A 9,306-nucleotide genomic window follows, 5' to 3' on the forward strand; every position below is an offset into this window, starting at 1 on the left:
AGAATACTACATTTTCCTTCTTTTTTGAATAGAAAACATGTGTTTGAGAAGATTGATGTTTATGTTTGTTAGGTAACCATTTATCTAATTTCCCAAACATAAAATCGGAAGCACACACTAAAGTCTATGCACATTACAACAGCAAGACTGAAAACTGTGAGGTCTTTGTTAGGACACAGCTGATATAAAAAATAATAGTCAGCTGTTGACAGAGAGAATAAATTACTCAGAGTGCATTACTTTCAGACAAACATTAAAGTGCAAGTGTAAAGACGCACAAGCACCACATCACAACCACATCAAAAGTGCTCACCTGGGCCACAGCCGGTCTCCAGGCGCAAGTCTTGCCCCTAAAATTGAAGCAAACAGCAGGGAAGTATTTTTTTTTTTGTTAAATTGTTTTCATCATTTAATGAGCGATCCATTCAGACAGCAGACGATGAGCAGTCTGAGATGTCTTAAGGAGAAGAAAAAGTGCAATTTCCACAGATTTCTTCTCCCACGTTTTCTGTACCTGTGGAACAATTCTCTGTTAGGTCACGTGCATTATAACCTGTCATTCTGCGACTCTGAGGATTTGGTTGAGCTTGTTCTGCGTCAGCCTCCAAACAGAGAAGCAGGAACAATCACTTTTGAGCTGGTGAATGCAAAGACCCACAGCACCATAACACTGATTGAATGGGAGGAGAAACCTTTTTTGTTTTACAGTTTTAATAAAGCACTTTGTTGATATTCCTATTTCAGTCTTTACTTTGACGCTTGTCTCTCTATACTGTCTTGTTTATTCTCAATGATGTTAAAGTTTCCACTCAGAGCGTATGAGGAAGAAGGTGGAGTGCCAGGCGTAAAGTAACGCAATGAGTGTGTTGAATGTGTCCCTACATAGATCAAGTAAAGCCTGTCATTTTCAGGGGTTTAATGCCTGCATGAAGAGGCAGGCAATACATGATCTGAACTGTGTGCTGACAGATTAATAAATAAGTAAATGTCTACGTTTTAACTCTTTGTCTAATGAGGAATCCTGGCAAAATCTAAAAGTTAGTTTCTAATTCAGCAGAAGCAGGACGTGAATGTTTCAGTCTTCAGATAATAGACTGCACTGTGCAGTAAATTTCTGTTGGCTTTGTGCTTCAGACTCGGCTCCACAGCGACATCTAGTGGTTTGATATACTTAGCGCAACCCATTTACTCCAAGCACAAGCATGGGAACGTTGTTTATTTATTTTTCTATTCTATTCTATTTTCTATTATTATTTTCCTATGACTTGTAGTCAACCGTGACCAAGACAAGACCAAGACCAAGTCGAGACGAGACCTAGGCCGAGACAAAAAAGTCTTTAAACTACAGCCAGATGCTGCTTCGTTTACGGGTGTCAGGCATATTTATGTGTTTTTGCTTTCGCACAGCCCTCCTCACCGCTGTCTACTGTCTCACTCACTGAGAGGACAGCCACACGCTCCACTTGACTTTCGCGTCTCTCACGTTCTCTGTTTTTCACATAATGATATTATCCTATATCCTCGCATGTGATTGGCCACAATATGGAGGGATTGGAGCATAGCTGAGCCACTGTGTGAGAGCTGAGCAGCGAAAGGAAATCAAGTGAGGGTAGAAATGACTGAAAGATTAATAGGCTCTATTTTGAGTTTTGTTCAAAAAAGAATGACTTCATATAGAAAAAAATATATATCACATATACAGTTTTTGTATAATTAATAGCAAGTATTAACAAATTTATCATAAAAAACATTTATCATACTTCTTGGGGAACTTAAAGAAACAGAATAAAACATTTTCCCATCGTAAAGAAAACTCCCTTAAAATATGGACAATAACAAACCTGCTAAATTCCTTCCAGAATCTCTGTGTAAAAGAACAGTACCAAAAAAGATGTGTCACAGTTTCTGGATGATCCCCACAGAAAGTACAATTAGTATTTATGTCCCTTTTAAATTTTACCATGTAGTGACTGGCTGGATAACATTTATGTAGAATTTTAAATGAGACTTCTTTCACCTTATTTACAATCAAATATTTATGGGGGACCATCCAGACTGTCTTCCACTTGATATCTGGAACAAATCGGTTCCAATAAGATATTATATATGGGAGAGAGACGATATCTTCTTGGAATAAACTACGTATTCTCTTATTGCTGTTACCAAGTTCCTGTGAAAAGCAGATTTTTCCTATTGGTGACTCAGCTGGATCAGGGAGAGTGACTGAGGTAGAGATCGAGCTGTCAGTGTTTTTATATAACATTAAAGTCCCTGAGGGTATGGCACCAAGCACCATTGAGAATTCCTGAACACTGATTGGAAAATTATATAGTGCAATAAATGCCATACATACATGTTTTGGTTCGTGCAACTGGTCCGTCCGGTTATTGTCTCCCCAGAAACATTTCCGTTGTCTTTTTTCCTATTTCCGTTATGCTTTGTGTGCTTTTGCAGCGTTTTTCTTTTTGCAAGTGTTTTCTGAAGTTGCAGTCCATTTGGCCTCTCAGGGCCACTGTATAGAACAGTCGCAGACTGACATCGGTCTAAGAGCTCATGTGGAGACCCTAACAATTATTTTCAAAACACTTCACGCCTGTCAGTACTTGAGTTTCTTGAGGCCCTCTAAGGCTGAAACAAAAAGCTTCATTTCCTCATATCAAAACATTTTCCAGCTTTGAATTGCTGAATGTTAGAACATTCAAAGACTTAAACAGTATAAATGTTGAGTGCATGCTATTCCTCAACAGTAGATTATAGCAGCTCAACTTCCGTTCTCTACACTAACCTAAACCCCTTACATATGTCATTTGAACTTTTTGCAAAATTCTGAACACCTTGTTACTCACTGAAACACATTTTGCAAAGTGATGGGCATCTACAGGATTCATAGGAGTTTTCAGAGACACAACCATCTGGTAACACCTTTGACAAGAAACAATGTGAGCAGCTGTGACAAACAGGGTTTTACCATTACTATACACTATTTCTTAAGCCAGTAAGGGAAGTACCAAAAAGTGAAAACCTTAATTTCAGCACATGCTTTGTTAACACGGTGATTTTCACTATATACTCATGTTTTTGTAGATCATTGGAGTGAGTAGCTAGTAGGAGATCCATTTTGTTGCTGCTGTTATAAACGTGTTGCATCCCCTAACTGTCGGTTTTCAGGGATTTAAATGTGTAACAAATACACCCCGATGACCTGATAACTTTGTGTGGTTGTGAGCACAGCTATAACTGCTTTCATGGGTTCGTGGGTTTCCCTGAACTTTCAGAGGTTTTGTGGGTTTAGTTGGAAGCTTTTCTTTGTGCTTTGTGAGAAGTTTACATGTGATTAAAATCTAATGATGAGCTTGTTAAACAGAGTGGTGCTAGATCGGGTATCTTGGTGGAGAACAGTATTGTCTTTACCTGACTGAAACGCACAGCTGAACACAATCTTGGGTCTTTTCTTTACTATATAAAGCAATTATTATGATCTGTCACTATGATATGTGATAAATAAAATTAAAATAAGCTGAATCCAACTTAGAAGTCAAGGGTGAGTTGTCAAAACTTGAAGAGGTGAGTGTTCATGATCCAAAATGCACACTCATTGGAAGGTGAGGTTAAACTGAAAATGAACCATTTATTTGGACGATGAGCAAATGAAAAATGCAAGAATGTAAAGGGGATCCGAAAAAACTAACCAAAACCTATACTAGAAAAAAAACATACTAGAAATATTAGAGAGCTGAGAGTGAGGAGACATGAGGGGATGCTAATTAACACAGAGGCAAGGACTCAAATATTCAGACTTGACACAAAGACAGAAAGGTTTCCGTCTTAACCTGAGTAAAAATTATGAATATTTTTTTATTTCAGCAAAAGTTCAGAAAGATTACAATAACTGTGAGCATGTGAAATTACACAGATTTTTCTGGCCAGAGTAAACAAACGTTCTCAATTTAAATTTTATACCCAACATGCTGCCAAAGCTAAAAAAAAATCTTGATTCTACATATTGCACTGAACCACACGAGCACAGGAACTTAGAAATTCTTGTTGTGGCGATGAAAAAGCAGCTCGTGTGTCAGGCTAAAATCTTTGTTTTTGCCTAATACTGTAGAAGCAGAAATCAACTTTTCATATTTGTGTCATCTCAAAATTATACCAAATAACTGTCATATTCACCCAACAAACAGCCAAAATGGTTACATACTGTCCTCTGACAACTTGAGTGGTGACCATCATTGAGATGGTGAGCTACAGGCCGTTCCTGATCTTCACCTCGCGATGCATCTGGCACCAGAAACACATGTAACAGCAAAATGCTTTACACCAGTCATCGCAGCACGAGCCCTGCAGGATGGAGAAGAGGAAGAGGAGAAGAGTGAGAGACAAGAATGAAACACAATCGCACAATTCATAGCAATGGCCCATCCAACTATTCATGAAAACTAAGTACGCAGATGATCTAAATTTTAATTATAATTGAATAATTAAGAGGCAGGGTCAAGGCGCTAACACGTTAATGCTAATGCGCCTTGCACGGGGCAATCCGCATTAACTCGCTAACGCTGACAGGACTAATATATATATTAGTCCTGTCAGCGTTAGCGAGTTAAAACCGCATTAATGTGGCAAATCTCCGTTAGCGAGTAAGCGAGGACCCATTTATGCTGTCTTGTTCCAGGAGCCCACTTCTTATCAGGGTGTCCTGGTTCCTCAACACCTCACACGGCCTTTGTTATAGGTTATCTCTCCTCAGTTTAGTTTTTAGCTAACAATAATAACCTTGACCCTCCCCCACTCCCAGCCTTACATAGATCCCATAGCGCTCTCTGATGGACTTGCGGAGCAAAGACGACACCACGCAGCATACATCCAGAGTGGGAGGCAGCAACACACCCGTGCTTGTTGGCTGTATCACACTGCATGCAGGGAAAACACCAAAGGGCACAGCAACCTTGACGAAGAAGAAGAATATGCAGAAACACGTTTACTTCACTTTGAATAAGTTGTCCTTTCATTACTGGCTTGTGCATCCTGTGTTTTATATGCTGACTTCAGCCCCAACTTTAGATCCTCAGATACTCAAGACTCTCTGAATAAAAGTCTGTGGAGAGTGTTAATGCAAAAACCACTACTGTTTATAGAGTTTGCTAGATTAACTTACAAGTGCCCATATCACTGAAGCAATCACAGAGGCCAGTGCTCCACTCCCCATGGTTTAGATTAGTGGTGGTGATCGTCACTACCTGGGTGGGCTGCTGGTAGACGGCCATTTCTGGAGGAAAGAGGGTAGAAATGGAGACGCATTGAAGGGTTATAGTGGTTGTTGCTTCTGTGTACGGAGAAATCAAATATGAAAAAGATAACAGCTGGTTTGAGACATTACTGTCCATAGTGTGGATATTTTTACATTTCCTGGTTAGTGTAAATCACTGCAAAAACCTTTGACACTAAAATTATGAGTATATCTTTTAAAACTCGTGAACTCAGTTTATAAACTGCATTCACCTTGATCCAGGGGAACGTCTTGGTGTTCCCCTGGATCAGCTGAAGAAGGTGGGTGGGGAGAGAAAGATCTGGGCATCCTCCATTAGGCTGCTGCCCTGATGACCTGACCCCAGATAAGCAGAAGGCGATGGATGGATGACAAGAAAATCCTAGTGTCACGGTTCTGGGTCATTTTGACCCAGGATTCTGAGTTCTTATGTTTTCGTTTAATTTTGCATTATGGATTGTTTTCTGATTCTCTTGTTGTGCTTTGTTGATTATTATTATAAATCTGTTTCACTTTATTCTGGTTTAGGTTTAGTTCTGTGCTTAGCTTCTTGCCTGTGTGTTCCCTCTGTGTAAAGTCCGATGTTTCTTAGTCTGCTGTCTTTGTGAATTGTTTCCTGTTTTATTTTGAAGGGTTATGTCTTATGTCAGCGTTTCTAGCGTCCGCTCCCCCTGTCTCGTTAGGTCTCATTCCTCCCAGCTGTATTCCCCTCCTGTCTAATTCCTTGATGACTTCCTCAGTGTATTTAAGCCCCATGTTTCTTTGTGTCAGTGTTGTGTCGTACCCTCAGATTGGCCTGTGTGTTTCTGTTCTCAGCGTTCATGGTTCAGTTTAAGTTCTGTTCTGTTTTGTGACTTCGCCTGCAATAAAGCAGTGGACTTTGGATTCCGCCTCCACGAATCTGCATATTGGGTCCTTTATCCTGCCTGCCTGCAGACAGCCTTGACACCTAGATTGAATTGCATTTAACTAACTTGTATCCAAAAATTATATGGAAACATGAAAAGTTTTAGCTAGCTTCCAGCTGTCTCATCGTTGTTTATTTCTTCAGCAGACTTTACATGTGTCTATAGCATCCCTAAAAGGTTGATGTATTTCAGTAACACAGGGGCTAACATGTTTGCCAGGCCCTCTGGGCTGTAACAAGGATCTAGGATTTTTACATCAGGCTACAAGATGTCTGATGTAAAAAACGTTGCCAAACCAAAAATGTTATTATTAACATCACTGGAATATTGTTGTGATGGCCAAACCCGTGGCCACACTCTAAAGTCGGTAACTTTTGTATTTTCATTCTTCATTTGAACATAGTAATACATTTTAGTTGCCAATAACTTCATTGATTGGTTTGGATACATTTGTTCTATTTGTAAGCGCGCACATTTAGTTTACTTATGTATTCATACTACTTAATTTCTTTGCTTTCTGACTAACTTTTGTCTTTTTATTTCTTACCTGCCATCATCCCTGGGAGTTGCTGGACAAAAGATGGTAGCCAGGGTTTGAAACCATTAAATACAAAGGAAGATAATTGGACCACACCACCACTTCCTGCTGAAGGGGGGAATGTGTGTTTTCTTTACTTTAAAAACAAAGTATTTGTATTTAATTAAATATTTGAGTTTAGGGTTTAATGGGGTTTTTGATTTTCTTCTTTAGTGTTTAGTTTATTAACAAACTAGATTGTACTGCATCGTTTGTGATTTATGATTGTGTTTGTTTGTTACCCCTCATGTGTCACAATGGTCTGATCAGCCATTATATATACCCTTGTATGTCATTTCATGTTTAGGTCAATTATGTATGTTTGGGCAGTCATTTGGTTTGTTAAGGTTGCAGTCTTTGCCTGAGTTCAGTTTTGTTTCTTTGACCTCTTTTATGAGCTCAACATTTATTAGTCTTGTAAATATAATTTTTGGGGGTTAAATAAATGGAAACTATATTTTTCTAATAATTCCTGGGCTCCTCCTGTTTTTCAACTCGGTCCATCACAATTGTAATTTGTTGAGCAAAAAATATCTGTGTGCTGGGTGTGGTCTCTGGCCGGCTGCAGAGGAAGGGTGATGCTGCCGCAGGGGCGGGGTGAACAGGGGATGTGAATGTGATTGTGCTCTTTATGTTCACAGTGACAGTGGAGGGGAGGGGAGGGACGTGACAGCGGAGCGGGAGTGTCTGTGTCCCATTGTAAAACAGTAAAACCGAATGTAAAATAAAGAAGTGCTGTCACCACGTCCGTGTATTGTACGTGTGGTCCAATGGTCCAACTTCACACTCATGTTTCCAAAACTACAGACGCAGGCAAAACTTTAAAAACAACAGTTTGTTGCCCTTGTCCCACCTTTTTGAAATGTGATCCTTTTTGCAATTATTACATTTCTTTTTTATTTACTTTCTACTTTTTTAAATTTTTTTATTTAATCTGTCTAGCAGAGTTGACTATGTTGGTTGGTCCATTAAAACCCTGCCAAATCGTCTCTGCCACTGCCAAATAGCTCATCCTGCTATCGACTCTGCTGTTGATCTTCTAGATGCAAGTTTCAGCATTATGTGGAGTGAGCCCTAGTACCTCTCCAAGTTGGAAACCTGCTTCCATTTCATTAGGGACAGATGATTGGAAGCCACTGAACAGGACTTTATGATATAAAGTTATGCTATTTGGCAATTAGATTACGGTGACCCATCATAGCAGGCAGGAATCCCAGCGGTGATACGAATTAGAGCAGGACCCCCAAAGAAAAGAAAAAGAATCTTACTGTGTCAGGAAGTTTTGTTCTTTAGAATACAAAACAGTTTTTGTGCCACAGCATTTCAAAGCGACAGCATGAATAAAAATGTCTTATCATTATTATTAGTAGTATTATCATTATGCATTATTACAATTGGATCTCAACAATCTCTACTCACAACCTTACAAATGCAGCGCCATTTAAGGGGAAACAAACAGGCCTACCAATCGCTTAATATTTATATATAAGCATTGTTACAGAAAAGAATCAACACAATACAAATTTCCTTAGCATTTGTGCCAAATTTATATAGATGTTAATAAAATCTATCTTATTTGAAGCCTCAAAGCAAACCTGTTGATCTCTATTTTACACTATAATCTGCTCCAGAGCAAGTTAGGTCTCCAGTGGTTCCCCTGGTATGAAGTGAATAACTTTTACAATATTCAGACTGCAGATAATACCTCAAGTTTCCTCAGTTGGCCCAAATTCTGGTTCGTAGGTCAGGCCTCGGGTCTTAACATTAAGCAAATCCAATATCAGAAGGCCAAAAACACTTCACATATTAATATTTGCCTCTGTGTAGTGATAACTACGTCAAAAATGCAGAAGCACTGTGTGAAAAATTAAGCACATACCATCACTGTTATTTGAGCAACTTTGACTCTCACATCTTATTGTGCATGAATTTTTGCCCAACCTTTTCATTGAGGTTTGTAGGTGTCTATTTATACACAGGTCTCACCACAGCATTTAGGTCAAGCTCTTTTCTGTTACAGTCATTGTCCTGTTGCACGATAGTTTGTATAGAATGACATTTTTCTCATACCAATTGCACCAACAAAGAAGAACAAAGAAGCCATTGTGCACGAGCGAGTGTCTGCCTTGCACGCGTTACTACAGTTTTACGCTTTCGCGGGGACACTTCAGGTTATTGCATAGAACTGAGATACACTGTGGTAGCCACAGAAACGCTGTTTAAAAATGTATTTGTTTACAACTTGACAAATAAAGTTTGATGAATTAATTATCAACAGGCAATTAAGTAATGTTAATAAGTATTGGTAATGAATACTGACAACTGTTACTGGATTCATTTAATGTTGAAGAAATATTTTAAATCAGAGGATTCTAAGGCATGTTCTGAAGCCTCTGCATTGCCGTCACATTAATCTGCTGTACAGTATAACATTTTTTACTGATTTAAAAAAAAAACAAAAAAACATAATTAGCCTATTAGCCTATTGAGTAAACATAATTTAAAAAAATGTGAACTAATATAGAATGTGTTCATGTTGTTGTTGTTGTGAA

General features: G+C 38.8%; 1 long non-coding RNA gene across 1 annotated transcript; it reads right to left on the reverse strand.

Moving 5' to 3' along the window:
* Positions 1-4,889: 4,889 nt before the first annotated feature.
* LOC121815652 lies at positions 4,890-7,181 on the reverse strand. The gene is made up of 3 exons (XR_006055234.1): positions 6,725-7,181; positions 5,159-5,269; positions 4,890-4,948 (listed from the first exon to the last, which is right to left on the reverse strand). It is a non-coding gene; the product is annotated as an uncharacterized LOC121815652 (long non-coding RNA).
* Positions 7,182-9,306: the final 2,125 nt, after the last annotated feature.

Source organism: Haplochromis burtoni, unplaced genomic scaffold, assembly GCF_018398535.1.
Source record: "Haplochromis burtoni strain Fernald_Lab_line unplaced genomic scaffold, NCSU_Asbu1 Contig_260, whole genome shotgun sequence".
Taxonomy (NCBI): domain Eukaryota; kingdom Metazoa; phylum Chordata; class Actinopteri; order Cichliformes; family Cichlidae; genus Haplochromis; species Haplochromis burtoni.